The 18,174-nt window shown below is 41.3% G+C and overlaps 1 pseudogene; it reads left to right on the top strand.

Annotated features, from left to right (window-relative positions):
• The window catches only part of LOC133102230 (uncharacterized), a 44,536-nt pseudogene that overhangs the window by 3,023 nt on the left and 23,339 nt on the right, over positions 1–18,174 (top strand).

Genomic DNA, 18,174 nt, shown 5'->3' with positions numbered 1-18,174 from the left:
GAGATGGAGACCCTCTTCCCTGGGCCCAGTGTATTTGATCCCATGAGGAAAGTCTGGGGCCAGTGTTAACACGCGTTTGCTCAGTGATAATACCAGAAAAGGAAAGCCCCTACAACCTGTCATGGACACTTTGCCATGTGCCTACTTTAAGCATGTGGCAGGGTAGAAAGGGCCCCAGAATGAGAGGCAGCAGGCTTCTCCTGGCTGTTTGACCTTGAGCATGTCTCTTCAGACACATAGGCTTGACACCTCAAGCGTGTTCAGGATCTGCCTGGACTTGACATGCTGGTAGCAGAGACTGTTGTGAGCAAGTAGTGAGAGATGAGGCTGCAGAAAAAAGCGGACCATGAAAGGCTAGGCTCTCCTCAGGATGTGGGACTAATTCTAAGGTTGGTGAGGAACAGAATTTTAAATAAGAAAATGGCACTCCTCATTGTTTTATAAATTTCTCCAGATCTTTGCCCAAACATAATCACATTTATTCCCTTGCTTGAAGTCTTTATGAATTTTCTGTTTCTCACAAGGTAAAGTTCAGGCTCCTTGGTGAAGTTTACAAGGCTGGGTGCAAGCTGGCCCCTGCCAACCTTTCAGACCTCATTTCCCCCCACTGTCCCTATACCTTCATTCTTACAGAGCTGGGCCTGGCCTTCCTCTGAATGGGCAGAGCTGTTCATGCCTCTGGGTCTTGTGCATAATGGCCCTTCTGTCCCTCACCTCCTCTTTCCTTGATAAAGGCCTGCTCTATTCAAGTCCATCCAAACATTACCTCTCTGAGAAGTCTTTCTTACATCTCTCTGCAGAGCTGAGTGCTTCTCCCTATGACTTGTCTACCTACATTACAGCACTTGGCTCATTCTAAAACTCTTGGCTTATCTACTCCCACAGGCTGTGAGCCTGTCATTCATTCATCCTCCCATTCATTCACCCCACAAATGTTCTGACCAATAAATATACTAGGCACTAGGGATACAGCAGTAAACAAAACTGTCACAAATCCTTGCCATCATGGAACTATCTAATGGAAAGAGACATTAAATAAATAAGTAAGTAACATATATAGAATGGCTAATGGTTTGGCACCAAAGCTTCTCCAGACATCCTAGGCCCTTGCAGTTGGGAGGCGCCAGAGGGCTGTGAGCGGAAATGAGATGTGTCACTTCCAGTCCAAAGCATGTAAGAGCCAATCCATGATGCTCCAGCATGTCAAGCCACAAAATAGAAACATCCTGGGTCCCTGGGTCACTGCTAGAAGAGAGAGGCCTAGAAAGCAACTAGTCCTGCAGTGGGCTCTGCCTGAGTGATAAATTAATTTTAAGTGTTGGCTACTGAGCTTTGGGGTTGTTTATCATAGAATAACCTAGCCTTTGTGGACTGGTGAAGATGGTGGTAGAAGCTGTGGAGAAAAATTAAGAAGGAAAAGGGGATAGAGAGTTGGTGATGGGACATTGCCAGGTATAAGTAGGGTGATCAGGGAAGGCCTTACTGAGAAGGTACTATCTGAGTTAAGACCTGAAGGAAATCAGGAAACAAACCATGTGACTGACTGGGAGAAGAGTGCCAGGCAGAGGGGAGAGCCAATGCGAAGGCTCTGAGGCAGAACCGTGTCCAGCAGTGTTGCAGGAACAGCAAAGAGCTTAGTGCAGCTAGAGTGAATGAGGGGGAAATTGTTAGGAAATGAGGTTACAGAGATTGGAAGAGTGGAACAGGTTATGTAGAGCCTTATGGATCATTTTGAGGACTTTGAGTGAGAAGGGGAGCCCTTGGAGAGTTTTGAGCCAGAGAGTGATGTGATTTAACTTACATTTTAACACTTGTGCTGCTGTATTGGGAATAGACTGAAGGGCTGAGCAGAAATTCGTTAGGAGGCTATTACATTGATCAAACTAGAGACAATGCATCTGGGAAAACAGCATGATGAGAAATGGTCAAGTTCTGGATATATTTTGAAGGTATAGCCACTATGATTTCCAGGCAGTTAAGATGTAGAATATGAGAGAAAGAGAGAAGTCAAGGTTGATTCCAAAGTTTTGGCCTAAGTATCTGAAAGTTTGGTGTTGCCATCATCTAAGATGTGGTTGGAGCAGGTTAGTTGGGAAGATCAGGATCTTGGTTAAGGGCATTGAAACTTTGCCATTCTTAATAGATGTTCAGGTGGCAAAAGGAAGTAGGGAGTTGTATATATATCTTCCACGTAGTAGGTATCTAGTAAATGTTTGTTGAACAAAAGAAATGTTCTGTTCGTAACAGAATGGTTGTGAGGTCACAGACAGACAATATAAATGAAAGTGCTTTGCAAAGTATATCATGCTGTTCAAATGCAGAAAAAATAGCTATGATAAAATAGCTATGATAAAGTATCACTCTGCAGGTGAGGCGGAGACTAGAAGATATTTTTTACTTTCGTTTTAAAAGATTGTAGCCAAAGGATTGGGTCAGTCACCCAACAAAGTTTGATGAGTTCTTAGACTGGGTTATAGTAGTAGTAGTAGTAGTAGTACTATTTATTATTTGAAATTAATGAAAAGATGATTTAGAAAAAGGCAAGCTAGCCAGAGAAGTATTGTCTACGTTGCCAAAAGGCCTAAACTTTTTACTAACAAATGATGGCAGAAATCAATAGAGTGAAAAGAATTAATGATGGGCACCAATTTTCCTATAGTTACTATACTCAAATAGTTATTTTGGCATCAGTTAATTTGCAGGCTTAAAAACATATGAATCATCCCAAAGATCAGATTATACCTTAGTCAAACAGGTAATTATTGCCATCCTTTTCTTGCCACTCCTCCAAGAATAATATTGAAGGATCAACTCTCTACACCACAAAAACCTTAGACCTTAGAAGGAAGATCTTCCACATGGCTGTGGAAGAAATGAAAATAAAAAGGAAATATTATAGTGACTGAGCCATAACCCTATGTGAGGTAGTCTGGCCATCTCGTCTTCACAGTTCATCTCCTATGGACATAAGTGTACATTTCAGACACAGGAAGTCAGGGAGGGAAAGGAACGAAATATGTATGTCTATATAAAGGGCTTGAACCATGACTTGGGGGTGGGGAAAGTGGAAAAAAAGACCATTTAAGTGGATGATGGCATTACAGTCGGCATCCTGACACTGTTACTGCTTTCCATCAGCTTCAGAACTCAATCCGGTAGCCATTTCTTTAAAGTCTCAGAAAATTCCCCTGTACAAGAACACTGGGAAAGAAAGGTCTTTTCCAGTAAAGTGGATAAAGCATACCACATTAAGTTGTCCCTTTTTTCCTCAGAGGAGAGCTCATTTTGCATAACAGGCTATAGGAGCTAAATGCCAACAGAAGCTGACATGCTAGCTTATAAATCTAAGCAAACTGTTTAATTTTTGTATGTTACATGTAATTTTCTCAGCATCATTTCTGTTTTCCACCGGTGCCTGTCATTTCATAAAAAACAATATGTTCACTTTTGGAACTTCTAGTCAAAGGAAGCTCCTAATTATTAAAAAGTTTTATGCCTAATGAATAGTAAAAAGCAGGGACTTCCCTGGTGGCGCAATGGTTGAGAATCCGCCTGCCAGTGCAGGGGCCACGGGTTCAATCCCTGGTCCAGGAAGATCCCATGTGCCACAGAGCAACTAAGCCCATGGGCCACAACTACTGTGCCTGCGCTCTAGAGCCCGCAAGCCACAAACTCTGAGCCCATGTGCTGCAACTACTGAAGCCTGCGCGCCTACAGCCCGTACTCCGCAACAAGAGAAGCCACTGCAGTGAGAAGCCCGTGCACCGCAATGAAGAGTAGCCCCCACTCACCGCAACTACAGAAAGCCTGTGCTCAGCAACGAAGACCCAACGCAGCCACAAAAAAAAAAAAAAAAAAGAGTAGTAAAAAGCAAAGCAAACCAAAAACAACCACCTATCAGAAAAATGTTTAACAATGAAATACCTTCTTGATGGAATATTATGAACCATAGCTATTATTTGGAAACGCTTATGGTTTTACTTATTAGAAGATTTCTAAGTTTCAGCTTAAATAAAAAATCTATAATTGAATGAGCAACTCATTAAAGAGGAGTCTCTTCAGGGAGATTAAGTATTTAATCACCTGGTGTACTTACAACAGCACGTAAAAACTGAATCAGAGCCAGAGAATCGAAAGGTCCCACAGAGTACCCCTGATCTACCTTTCTGATAATGACAATTAACCATCCCCACAGGTGATCATCTGCCCTGTTTGTGAAGGTTCCAGAGGGATTCCTGTGGTTATACAATAGGCAATGCCACATACACAAACCAAATGACATGTCTCCCGAGAGCCAGGATATAATGACTGCTTAAAATTTATAGATAAATGCATTCTATCCAACAACTGATTACTTAACAAAGTATTTATGTTATAAGAATGAATAGATGGGGGATAAAAGATTGGGATCTATTGGTTCCATAGTTTAAATGACTCATGAATATAACAACTAAGAAGAAATACATATACATATACATATATATATATATATATAAAATAGCAAATGTTGGTGAGGATGTGGAGGAATTGGAACTCTTGTGTACTGTTGGTGGGAATGTAAAGTGGTACAGCTGCTTGTGTGAAACAGTATGGTGGTTCCTCAAAAAATTAAAAATAGAATTATCATATGCTCCAGCAATTCCATGAAGAGGGTATAGGTAGCCTATGCAAAGGACCTGTGGCCAAGAGGGAGCATGGCACCCACAAGAAATCAAAAGAAGGCATGAATGGCTGGGACACAGTGATCCAGGAGGAAAGTGATGCAAAATGAAAGTAGCCCAAGGTTTCTCAACCTTGGCACTATTGACATTTTGGGCCCGATAATTCTTTATTGTGAGAGGCTGTCTTGTGCACTGTAGGATATTTAGAAGCGTCCCTGGCCTCCACCCACTAGATGCCAGTAGCACTTTCCCCCAAGTTATAACAACCAAAAATGTCTCCAGACATGGCCAAATGTCCTCTGAGGGGAAAAATCACATTTGGTTCAAAACCACTGGAGAGAGATAGGCAGGGGCCAGACCACGTAGGTCCTTTTATGGAGTTTTGTTCTGTGAGCAATGGGAAGCCCTTTGGGCTATTAAAGGGGAGAAGGGATAACATAATCTAAATTCCATTTCTAAAAGATCCTCTGCCAGTAGTGAGTAAAATGGAAGGGAGAATAAGCCCAGGCCAGAGGGGATGTGGACAGACCAATTAAGAGGCTAGGCCAGTTTAGAAGTTCCTAGACTAGTCCTAGTGCAAGCTAATGACAGCTTGGACTAGGGTGGTGGGTGGTGGAGATGCATACAATTGGATGGATTTGAGAGATAGGAAGTAAAATCAACAGGACTTCGTGATAGATTGGACATGTAGGGTGAGGCAGAAAGAGACATCCGGAATGTTTAATGCTAGAGGAAGTGGATGGGTGGTGGTGCTATTTACTAAAATGGGGAAGCTGGAGGTGGCCTTGATTCGTGGGGGAGATCACACGATTTGATCATGTTAAATTTGAGGGGCCTTTGAGATGCCCAGGAACAGATGCTAAATAGGTAATTGGATATGTGTGTCTGGAGCTCTAGGAGGTCTGGATCAGAGATATAAATTAGGGAGCAAATGGTCTAAATATGGTAATCTCAGCTGTGAAAGTGTACTATCTCCTAAAGAAGGACTATAGGAAGAAAAGATGAGGTCCTAGGACTGGGGCTTGAGTGTGGCCACCATTTAATGACCTGATAGAGAAGAAATGGCTGGAAAATTGGTGAGAGCAAGAAGAATATGAGCAGGGAGTGCTAAACTGTGTCAGATGCTCCTGAGAGATTACATAAGATGACTAAAGAAAGTCTGCTGGATGTGGAGCAAAGGTCATTGTTGGTCTTAGTGAAAATGGTTCAGGTGGCTTGATGGAGACAAGAGCCAGATGGGAATGGATGAGGAACAGGAGGTGAAGAAATGGAGACAGTGGGTACAGATGACATCTTAGGAGGTTGGACTGTGAGAAAGAGGAGAGACGTAACGTGGAACCTGGGGAAGGGTGTGAGGATGTTTCAAAATCAGAGGGCTGTGAGCATGTTTCAGTGTCAATTGGGAAATCTCTGGTTGAGATGAGTTGGATGTCCAAGGAGAAGAGATGCTTCAGAGGGGGAGGGAATGGCCTTAGAGAAGGGGAGTGGAATCGGCCCCTACAGTGCAGAGGGAGCAGGAAAGGAGGGGCGGGAGTGTGGTGGGTTTGTGTATGAGTGGAGAAGTGGAGGGGTGTTAGCTGAGACTGAGGGAGGCTGGGCATTGAGGGTGGGGAGAAGGGTAGAGAAGTTTGAAATTATGAGAATTATTATTAGAATAATGATTCTCAAGAAGCAATAGGCCCTTGGTCATCTAAAAAATAAAATTATGATTGGAATACTCAAATTACTTATATGAGTTTCCTAGGGCTGCCATAACAAAGTACCACAAAGTGAGTGGCTCACAACAACTGGGAGAGAAGTTTATTCTCTGACAATTCTGGAGACTACAAGTCCAAAATCAAGGTGTCGGTAGGGCCATGCTGTCTCTGAAGGCTCCAGGGGAAAATCCTCCTTGCCTCTTCTGGCTTCTGGTAGTTGCCAGCAATCCTTGGTGTTCCTTGGCTTGTAGATGCATCACTCCAATCTCTGCCTCTGCCTTCACGTGGCCTTCTCCCCTATGTATCTGTCTCCAAATTTCCTCTTTTTATAAGAACACCAGTCATTGGATTGGAGCTCACCTTAATCTAGTATGACCTCGTCTTAATTTGTGTACGTCTGCAAAGACTGTATTTCCAAATAAGGCCACATTCACATGTTTCAATTGGACATGAATTCTGGGGGGACACATTCAACCCAGTATATTACTAAGACATGAGATTGTGTTAATGCATTTTAGAAGTATTTATAAGATTAAAAGAAAAATATCTTTAACAGCTAATGTTTATAGATCTCAAGGGCCTCATATTCATGGTGTCATATACTCCCTACAACAACCATTGTAGTGTCTCCACTGTGCCCATGTTACAGATGAGGAAATGGAGGCTAAGAGTAGCTGTGTGACTTGCCTAAGGTGAGATCCTGGCAGAGCCAAGACCTGAACACAGGCACTCTGGCTTCAGAGACCACCTTGAGCACTTGGCTCTGTTGTCTACCTTTTTCCAGATAATCCTGAGTTAATCATAAAATTTAGTTAGTTATCTATCTAAGGAACTACGCTTCCCTGACATTCTTTGCTAATATCTTTTTTCTCTACATATAGCTCTTTATACATTCATCATGTCTATAGCTGCATGCTGACAGCCCACTGTGTGGGAACAGAAGCCTGCTGTTTTGTCCGTTTGGGCTGGCAAAATATAGCTCTCCCTCTTGTGGTAACTTCCAGGCTTGGCTTTCTTTCCCAGGTCTAAAGTGTCCAATTCATGGAGTCCTTGGAAGTGGAGAACCAGGATGACTACTACAGCATGGATGCTGGTTACGTCCACACCCAGGACCGGCAAGGAGGGTATGTCATGTATGATGAAGCCTTGAATGATCTGAAGGAACTAGAGACAGAACTGCTGCTTGTGGCCAGCCATTACACTGAGAAAGAAAAAGGTCAGAAGTCAGATTTTTTAAAATCAACCAACCAAACAGACAAAAACCACTAAGGGCTCTGTTTAACACCTCCCACCTCAAAATATATAGGCATATACAATAGTATCTGAAAATTCGATAAGCACATACACCTCCTCAACACACACCATTTTAGAAAAGATACAGTTTTGTTTCCAGCTCAGGTCCCCCATTTGTTGGAGACTGTAACTTGGTTATAGTTCTTACTGTTATTTAGACTCTACTTGTTGCCCAGTGGCATTTCTGCCTTACCCACTGGGTGCAGGGCCCTGAGGGAAATTAATGATTTTTTTCCTAAGTGACAAAAAAGGTGATTGACCTTGGGGAAACTGCAGTTAGAAGCAGAGATATTCCTGAGTTCCTAACAGAAAACCACCAGGATGCAAAAAGCCCTGGGTAGGAAAATGCCAGACAAGCCCCAGGGGGAGAAATCATTAGTCAGGGTAATCAAATAACCCGTAATCTGTATTCTCTCTTCCTTTTGGCATCACTCAAATTTATCCAATTTTAGAAATAGATGAGGTAAGAATATTCCTATTGGAATAATATGACTGCATTAACATTGCATTTGGAAAGAACTTAGAGTTTCTAGACACACTGCAACACCTGGAGGGAAATTTAGCAAGAGTTTGTGCTATTTTGTAATATATGTAGACTTTAATTAAGGATAATTCATGTTCATATTGTTATAAAAGGCTGCTCTAAGAATGTTTGACAGTTAACCTTTCAGATCCCAGACAGAATTAATTTTGTATTAGATTGAATGCTTTGTTCTGTCTTTGCCACAGACCATTTGGGATCTGAATCATGGGATGCGGTGCCGGCATCCAACATTCCAGGGCATTTAATTTCAGCTCTTAGCTTTTATCTCTACTGGTCATCCTACATACTAATGCATCATTTTTGCTGATGTTAGTTTACACTACGATTCGACTATTTCCATCTGCTAAGAACTTACTTTGATTGAAATACTTAGTCACATGAGCATCTCTCGCTGAGCTAGTGAGTATACGGTCATCCATTGTAAAATGATTTCCCAACTGCTGCTATAGAAATTCCTGACCAAAGGCTTTATCTTGTTCAAGTACGCACCATGTACTTGATAATTGTTAAACCTGAAAATCTCTTACTTTTTAATATTTTATTCTGAAATAGACCACTTAAAATTTTAAGCAATAATGATGTCGACAGTGAAAACTTACAGTACTATAGTGGGAAAATATTTTAGCTGAATAATGGCAATGATTACACTTATTGATTTAAGTTAGTAATTAACATAATTAAGGAATATCTTAGAAATTTCCCTGAAAATTTTTGACTTGGGTGGCATCAGTTGATACAGCAGGTTAAACTGAGTTTGTTGTTAAACCACCAGGGACCTGTTTTTACCGAAGGAGAAATATGTGTTTTGCCTTTAAATTACAGGTTTGCAAACATTTTAGTAAATATTTCATGTTAACTGAATTTTGGTTATATTTCTACAATTAGTCTTTTAAAACTAAAAGTAAAAACAAAAACCTCTGTTGATTTAAAAGTCAGCAAGTATGAACTTAGCGCCTGGTCTTGCCCGTGGCTCTTTAACCGACTCTCAGGAATCCCAGTTACCCATTCAGTGTTTTCCTTCCAGAGAGGGAGCTGACAATCTGAGGGGTCCATTTCTACTAGGAATAGCTTCATAGAGAGGCCTGTCTCTGGTCATTTTTATCCATTTCTCTACCAGGTCATAAAGAGGGCAGCGAGTCAAATATTGACCAGGACTGGGGATGGGGCCATGCAGGTGTGGAAAGATTTGCTGTGCTGTATGACATGTGGACTTGGGAAGCAACTCTTCCAGAAAACAAGCGCCAGGTATTTTTGCCTAGAAAACAAAACATCTATTGAATATTCTTATAAACCCCAATATATTTTTTTAAACCCAGTGGGTCTTTTAGGGCAGCTCCCAATAAAATGAATAATTATTTAAATAACCTTAGCTAGTTGTAAGGATGTGAGTAATAAATTTTACGTTCTTTACTGTGGTTCTTTGTTACAAAAAATAAAATGTGAAAGATATGACTTTATCTTAAGGGCAATTTGTTAGAGGGCTGTATAATTCAGGCCCTTTTATAATATGTATGCTTTTATTGAGAACGAATGATGATTCCATTCATGTTCATTGTCCTGTCAGGGACAAGCCTCACTTTGCTAAACACAGACAAACTGACTGACCTTATTATTGCCTTTAGAAGGGTATGCCACATGTGGGTGGGTGAGAGCAGTTGGGCAAGGATTTCCAGGATGGAAATAATAGGATTTGAAGACTGGATATTGGAGTGAGAGAATGAGGGTGGAATTAAAATGACTTCCTCGGGCTCAGGGAGGAGACTGTGTTAACTGAAACAGAATGAAAGAGGAGGGGCCTCTTTAGAGGGGAAGGTAACATTGAGTCTAGGACACAAGGTATGTGAGGAGAGTTTGCGAAAACCCAGGTGTGAATGTTTTGCGGGAGCTGTAGGTTTGAAGCTCAGGAGCAGGTATGAGCTGAAGTATGAATGTGGAAGTTGAACCATAGTAATGAATCGAAATGACTAGGAAAAGCCAGAGATGCCTGAAATGAGTTCCTGGGAACACTTACATTTAAGGGGAAGGTCATGGAACAAGAATCCATGAGAGGAACAAGAAGGAGGAGCCAAAGAGACTGCAGAAAAAAAGAAAGGGATAGTGTTAGGAAAGCCCACAGGAAAAAAACATTTTAATTAGGAGAGGATGGTTTCCCGTGTGGACGTGAAACATCAAGAAAGGTGAATCCTAAAAACCGGACAGTGGGGTCCGCCATCAGGCGGTCATTGCCAGCTTTGTAGGACTCTCTCAAAAGAGTAGCAGAGACGGAAGCCAGTTACAGTGCGTTGTGATGTGGTCGGAGGATGAGGAAGTGGAAATGTTTTCTTTGAATTGTTTTTCTAGTAGAGTAGAGGGTTTACCATTTCATCTGCGCTCTGGTCTGTTACTCATGGAGATGTAGGTCACCCACTTTTGAAAACAACTGGCTGGACTTAAAGGGTGCAAGCCTTGGCCTTGAAAATTGTTCCTCTTTTCAAAGACAACTGGCTTCTAGAGTTTGCATCTGCAAACTTGATCTGCCAAACAGAACCTTACTGTGATCAGCTGAGTAAATGGGAGATTTAGACTCAGTGTAGAAACTGGAGAGGCTGCATTAAACGTAAAGTAATACAGAATCCTCAAACTCGAGAAGTTTATTGGGCCAGACATGAGTTTTAAGCAGGCCCCCTTTTCTGTACTCTCCCCACCTCCACTTTCAGTTCTTCTAGACCTTTTATGGAGGCCCCAGGCAGGACTCAACAGCAGAGAAGAATAGAAAGGCAGAGAGTAATAAAAAACAAATAAATTTCTCCTTACTTTGGCCTAGGGTTCATTCTGTGCTAAGCTACCAGGGCTGTCCACTGGTTTCTTCTGTGGTACGTGAAATTATTTTAACTTAAAACAATCATTGAAAATATCTCCCTCCTTTCTACCCCGAGAATGTGTTCCCTATGGAAACTGAGCTCTCTGTGCCAAAAACTGGAAAATGTGGCTTTCTAAATCAGAAATTGTGGAAAGGGCCTAATTTTAATGGATAAACCAGATTTTTATCTAAAGTACAATTGATTTCCCCCAGTACTGATTCTACTGCCAAGTGTCCTCAGCTGTTTTTTATTGTTAAATATATTGGAATCACTAAAGTCAAGAATTGTTCAAACACATTGGCTTGTCTTAAATCCTTAAAGTAGCCATATTATGTAAAAGGCTCATAAAAATAGAGCTGGTGTGAATTTAGGTGGATTAAGAGACTCAGAAGCTGAGCGTCAGCTGTGCCAGTTCCTGACGTTTATACCAACTGCTAATTCTCTCCACAGCCACCAGAGGACACATTTTCAGGGTAATTTGAATTAGTGTTTAGAGCACTAAAAAAAGGCCAAAAATTCTGTGACAAGATGTGTCTGACACTGATTTTCTGTTTTGCACTTTCATTTGACCTAAAATACTGTTTTTAAAAGTTTTTTAAGTCCAAGAAATAAAAAAAGGCTGAGGTAAAAAATATAAACACAGTACGGTTTGAGATTATTCATTCTTCTATTTTCTCCAATATTTGATTCCTACCGTCAGTGTGCACCACATATTATTTTGCCTGAGAGTTGGCCCTTGACATACACAGGTGATATTTGACAGGCTAGGAAGACTTCTTAGACAAATACCAGCCCAGAGTTTAAATGGAAATGGGCCAGTTAGCAAACAGATAATAAATAGCAACTGTGAGGCAGAAAGATCACAGTCCTACCCCTGCTGAGAAAGAATTCGTAATAAAATTATGCAAAGGGCCATCTGAGAGCTTTTCAAGGTGGAGGGCAAAGCTTGAAAAAGGCTTGTCAATTTAAAAAGAGCCACATTTTCCTTCTCAACAGCTAGGGTTGCCAGGTAAAATATGACAATATTGGGGACATACTGAAAAAGTATTGGTTGTTTATCAGCAATTCAAATTTAACTAGATGACCTGATTTTTATTTGTTAAATCTGGTAATCCTACCAACAACAAAGTGATAGTGGCAATTTAGCACCAGCCTCTGCAACCTGGTATCACCAGATTGGAATCGCCAGCAAGAACCCTTACCACAAACTTCCCCTGCCAAATAACCAAACAATAGGGCTTATTGTACAAAAACAGGTCAAGGCAATACAAATACTATAAACCAGCTGCTGGGATTGCCCTGGCCCAGCCAAAAGGTTTAAATTCGTCCAGAATGATTTAGGGAAGTTATTGTTTCTTTTCTAATCTTCCCCTAGGCTATTGGGTGGCACCCTTCTTACCCCATCACTCCTTCCTTTCTGCTTTGTCTTCTGCTATTTAATAACTGAATGCTATTCTAGAGTAGAGCCCTGTGGATGGGATAAGGTCATTTAGATCACCCTGCTTGCTTCATTTTCCCTGGGGTTCACTTAAAGGCAAGGGAGCTGCACCTTCCTTCATTTCACACTCTGAGCTGTGTGAGTTTTTAACCTGTGGAGCACATTCTGTGTCCTAAGCTTTTAGCCTCTTCTGGTGTTATCCTTTTTATACTAAGGTTGACCCAAGGCCCCTTGGACCAATGTTTCCCAAAGGGCATCCTGCAAAACTGGATGCTAAATAAAGTGTCCCAGGCTCTCCCTGCTTGAGCCTTAGCATTGAAGCCCTCAGACATTGGACTTCTATTACTAAGGCAGTATTTGATTCCTAGTCTGCTATTGATTCTCAAGTGTTTACCTCCTTGGGAGCCTCAGGAGTTGTTATTGCAAGATGGAGACACTCCTGGCTTTTCCTGCCACTTGGTTCCTTTACTCCCCGCTGCGCTGTTGCCACCTATATTCAAGTAGTGCTTACACCCTCTCAATTCTTTCTGGTCTTGCATTCTTAGCTATGGGCTCCACACAATGAAAGGGGCTCTTTATCTCCTTTTAGGAAATTCCGTAGTTTGTTAAGAAGTGGGCTGGCTTCCTGGCCTCAAACTACCAGGAAAGACCAACACCCAAGGAAACAAAAAATGCTCTTTCTCTAATGCATCTCAGCGTGTGCTAGGCTGTCGGGTGGGTAGAAATTGCAGGCTCAACAATCCACTCCTTGCTGTCAATTAAATGCACACACTGGGCACACCTGTGTCTTTGGTGATACAGCTACCCTGGGAGCTGAGGCCTTTCAGAAGCGTGAAACCTCCATTAGAGGAGTGGGTCAGAGAAGACTGGGGAGGGACATGTTGAGCTGAAACTCTTGGGGGGATGTTGGATTAGATCGGCAGAGGAAAGGGATCTGTTCTGTTGTGAGACCATTGGGAGTAAAAGTTCAGAAGCTTTCAGTTAGAGTTGATTTATCCATCAGGTAATATAGACGTGGTGTTTAGGATCTAAGAGCTTTTCAGGGACCATTGGAAATAAGTGAGATCTGAGAGAAAAAACATGCATTACTCGGAAATCCAAAAAGAAAATACAAAATAGTTATCAATAAATGCTTAAATGACATATCCATAAAATGTTAAAACTTTAACTGAGCACTTGTAAACATCTCATTACATTTGAAAACAATTTATAGATCAGATTTTCTCACTTCATAAGAATTCTCAAGTACATACTACCCAGAAATCATAGCCAATCATTAATGAAATGTATTGCTCATAGCCAAATAATTTGAAAAGCAAAATTATAAATATCATGTAACATTTTTACAGAAAATAATTGATTGGGATGTGAGTTTTAATGTATGTGATATAATGTGGGTCAGGGTCTCCAAAAGTAAGTGAGTCTAAGGCCTATGAAAGTTTTAAAACAACCCTAAGACAGTAATTACATTGTTCAGAACTACTTATATATTGGCCCTTAGGTCCCTGTTTGGGATTCCAGCCCAGTGATCTCTGAAGAGCTTTTTCTGATTAGCACCATGACTAATTACACACAAATAGAATTTACACACAGAACAGAAATTCCTTAAGTGCATAAACAAATGTAAAAACAAAATAAAGAGCATCTCTTTCTGAATTCCCACACTAAGAACCCTCTTCAACAGTTAGTGCATGGAAGCTTTCTTCGGTTTTTAGAAAAGACTTGTGAACTCCACTAAAACAAAAGTTCCCTCGATGCTCTTGAGAGTTCTGTACGTAGGCCTTTCCTAGTGAAGTCTGATCTGGGATAAATGCCTTTATAGCTAGAGGGGACTTTCATCCTCAGCTTGCCACACTAACCCCCTCCCCCACCATTTCTACATAGGTGAAACTTCGGCAAACTGTTAAAGCGAAAGGGACATAAATGGGACTGAGGATGTAGAAGAGGGGTGGAGGCCACCTGCTCACCTTTGGTGATAGAGTAAAATGGGGGAGGGAGAGTGTGTCTGTGGAAAAAGGTGTTGGAGATAAATGGATTTGATGAAGTGACATTGAATGCACTGTCTCATTGGAGCTTATAATTATTAGATGTTATATTATTCATTATATTACCCCCCCTTTATTTGTGGAGAGCAGAGGAAGAGGGGACAGAGGTGAAACGAGTGCTTTGTCCCTCACCCTCCCTAGCTTGGTCTGTGTCGCACTGGTGCGGCAGCTGCCCACCCTGGCCCGGTACCCAGAGGTTCAGAGCTGTCTCTCTCCTGTTGGGGGAGCAGGGGGGGGTCTTTCCAAAGCATGGAATGGGTGGAGGCTCACCTCTCTCTGCTGGGCCCTGTTCCCTGACTATCAACCTTATTTGAAACTTCTTGGCAGTTACTCTGAAGCCTACCAGCATGCGTTGGACCCAGAGGAGAGGTTTGCCTTAGCACAAGCCATCACTGACGTCATACACAGGTGCCCAAGGTTTGATCTCAGCTACACTTACTTCATTAAGGCCTACCGAGAGGAATGCACCTGCCTGAGGCTTCACCTGCAGCTGGTGAGGGGCATCCTCACGTGAGTATATTTGGGTTTTAGAAGATTCCATGTGAGAAGAGGATGAAAAACACAGGCCAGAACTGAAAGTCGTGTTTTCCTTTCAGTCCCAGCCCAGAATCTGGGTTTTCTAGGGCAGCACGTACACGATGTTTATTTGTAAGCTTATTTGCATTGTTGAATTCCAAGCATGACTACAATCTTAAAGGGAGGTTTCCAATCCTAATTACATTTAATGATACCAAAGAATTGACAACCTGTTTTCATTCAGTCACAGAGTTTATAGCGAAAGAAGGGTGAAACCTACCCCCTTGTAAGACACTGAAGTGTAAAATTATATTTATTTTTTAAAAGGTTGCAATTATTTCTAGGACACTACAGGAAATGATCACAGTCTATGTCCTCTGGGGAAAAGCTAGGAGATAACGATTGTTGCAGTACAGTTACCTTAGGCCTGCTTAGAATTTTTTCCTTGTAGTCAATTATTTGACAGAAAGAAGTTTTCTTGTGCCTCTTAAGATCACCTGAAGCTGGTTGCCTTTGCTTTCCCTGGCTGACCCTCGGCTCAGACTAAAGACAAGCATGTCTCTTTGTGAGTGAATCCTTAAAACCCATGTCTGGGTGAAAATTAGTCAAATAATGAAGAGATGCAAAGGGCTGATGTTCTGTTCTTATCATGCCAAGGCTCATAACTCACATCCATGGGAAAGTGTGACTTTTCTAATTTTAACTTTTATGTGATATTCCTAGATAGAGTGTCAGTGAGAGTATGTCCAGAGGCTTTGGCGTGAAGGCCATCCAGATGCTAGCAATACATTTGGACTTCCCCTTAACATAATTTGCAGACAACTCATTTCCATCAACCAATAGCTGGTAAGTTGGTGTTGTCTTTAGACATTTTATATTTAATTTCTGGATAATTTAAGGGTATGATGTTAAGCCTAATACTATTCTACAAAGCACCTCTCAAGTATTTGGAGCTGAGAGAAGTAAATATAAAAGTCACAGAAGAGGGATTCCTTTGCATACTCAATATCTGTTTACTTTGTAAATAAAGAATAGGAGGCTAGAATTTAAACTTACGCCACTGGGTGCAGAATCTTCATTCCCTTGAGGAGTCCTAAAAAACCCCAGTTGCTCTTGAAATGCTGTCATAGGATTTATCAGAGGTGCCACACAAGCCAACATATATGAAACATGGATGTGCTTTAAATTTCTCAAAAAGGAATTTCCTTATTCTAGCAAGTGTCAACAAAAAGGTTTCTGCAGACTCATCTTGTGATACCACCTTCACCCCTTTAAGGAGCAGATTAAATTTCCTGAGATCACTCAGAGAGAGTACATGAAGTCACCCCCTTGATATGTGGTATGATTCCCCCTCACCATTCCTTTCCAGGCTTCAAGGGTACAGAGGAACCAAGAAGCTGGTGACAAGCTCCAAGTTGGTCTGTGTAACCCAAGATCACAACCTCTCTGTTGCTCCAAATGGGTGGAGAAATTGTCCAGCTCCTTTCAACATTCAACAAATATTTTTGAGCATCTACATGTACCAGGCAGTGTGCTAGGAGCTGAGGACACAGAATGAACAATGCAGGCATGGCCCTATGCTCCTGTGAAGTGTATAGTCTAGCAGTACAGGCAGACTTGCAGTAAGAGATTGCCACAATGGGCTGTGATGTCATCTTGGTCCATCATTTCATGGGCAGGCATCCCATGGGTAGGGTGCCATGGGATTTCATAGCTGAAGTTCTAACCTTTCTTCCTTTCTCTTGAGAAAGAACCCTGGGAGCTCCAGGCACGAGACTGCATTTTCTCCAAAGACCTTTCTCAGGACTGATTTTTTAACTATAGTAAGTTTGAGACATCTACTGTTCAGGAAGTGGTTTTTGACAGAACATGCTAGGACTGTATGGATACTAAAACCCATCAGAGTGTCTCAAAAACAAATGATATTTACTTGATGAGATTCCTTTCCAGACTTAGGATTGTATTTTCTAAGATCTAGGACTAAGAAGAATCCCATTTGCATGGGTTTAAGAAGTATTTAGATATAGAAAGGACCTTGACTTGACTGGTGCTATATCCTTTATTTCCAAAGGAATAACCCACAGGAAAGTGTTTTATTATTTCTGGCCTGATTCATTCATAAAATATAACATTTTTATGGCAAACATGAATGATTCCAGCAGTTGTGTACAGAACTTAAAAATCGTCTTCATCCATTATCATCTTGGGGGAAAAAAATGGATAAAGAATCGTGTGAAAAATAGAAATAGTCATGGAAAGTATTTGTTTAAATTTAGATACTTTTATTTTAAGTTATTTTGTTTTCAAATATTTGGCTAAATATTGATTACTGAAATGTTGACAGGTTTGCCATATACAATTTTAGAATCCTTTTTTTCAATTTTATTGAGATATAATTGATATACAGCACTGTATACATTTAAGGTGTACAGCATAATGATTTGACTTACAATGAATCTTATTCTTTTTGGCTTTTAGAGTAAACTATGTCTTCCGATTTTAAAAAGGGTCACATTAAAGCAAAAAGCATGTTGTGTAACTTGATGGGCTCCCTGGACAGCCTCTGAGGCCCCATTGAGCTTCCAATTTTTTATAATGCCCTGGATTATAAGAGTGTTTTATTGGTCTTGAAAAATATAAAATCCAAATACCTGTGGAAACATTAAGTTCTTCACTGTGTAAAATCGTCATTAATTGTTTCTCTTCATTAAGCTCAGCTTTGACAAACATTTATCTGCTGGAGTTCCACCCTTCCCTGGGCCTGGCTTTACGCATCCCCAGAGCCCTTGAGCACCTCCTCAGGGAGGCCTGCCACACCGGCACGCCCACATCAGCCAGTGCCCTCACCTTGCTAGAGAGACGCGTGCTGCAGCTGGCCCTGGATGTGTGGCTCACTCCGGCCAAGCCCAAGTCCTGGGACAGTGCACAGCTCCAAAAAGACGTAGGTTCTCTAAAAGGGGTAGGTGGGTCCTTGGCAAAGAGAATGTTTCCTCCCAGATGTTACTACTTAGCTTTGTTTTTATGTTTGGCTCTATTCCCCTCTATTTGGCCAGGGGCAGATCATAGTCCTAGGGCTTGCCAACATTTTTATTTTTTATTTTTTTATCATTGGTCAAAGTTTCTAGTTTATCAGGATGCTG

Source organism: Eubalaena glacialis, chromosome 12 (genome assembly GCF_028564815.1).
Source record: "Eubalaena glacialis isolate mEubGla1 chromosome 12, mEubGla1.1.hap2.+ XY, whole genome shotgun sequence".
Lineage (NCBI taxonomy): Eukaryota > Metazoa > Chordata > Mammalia > Artiodactyla > Balaenidae > Eubalaena > Eubalaena glacialis.
Note: the sequence above shows the minus strand (reverse complement) of the source record. Positions and strands in the feature narration are given on the sequence as shown.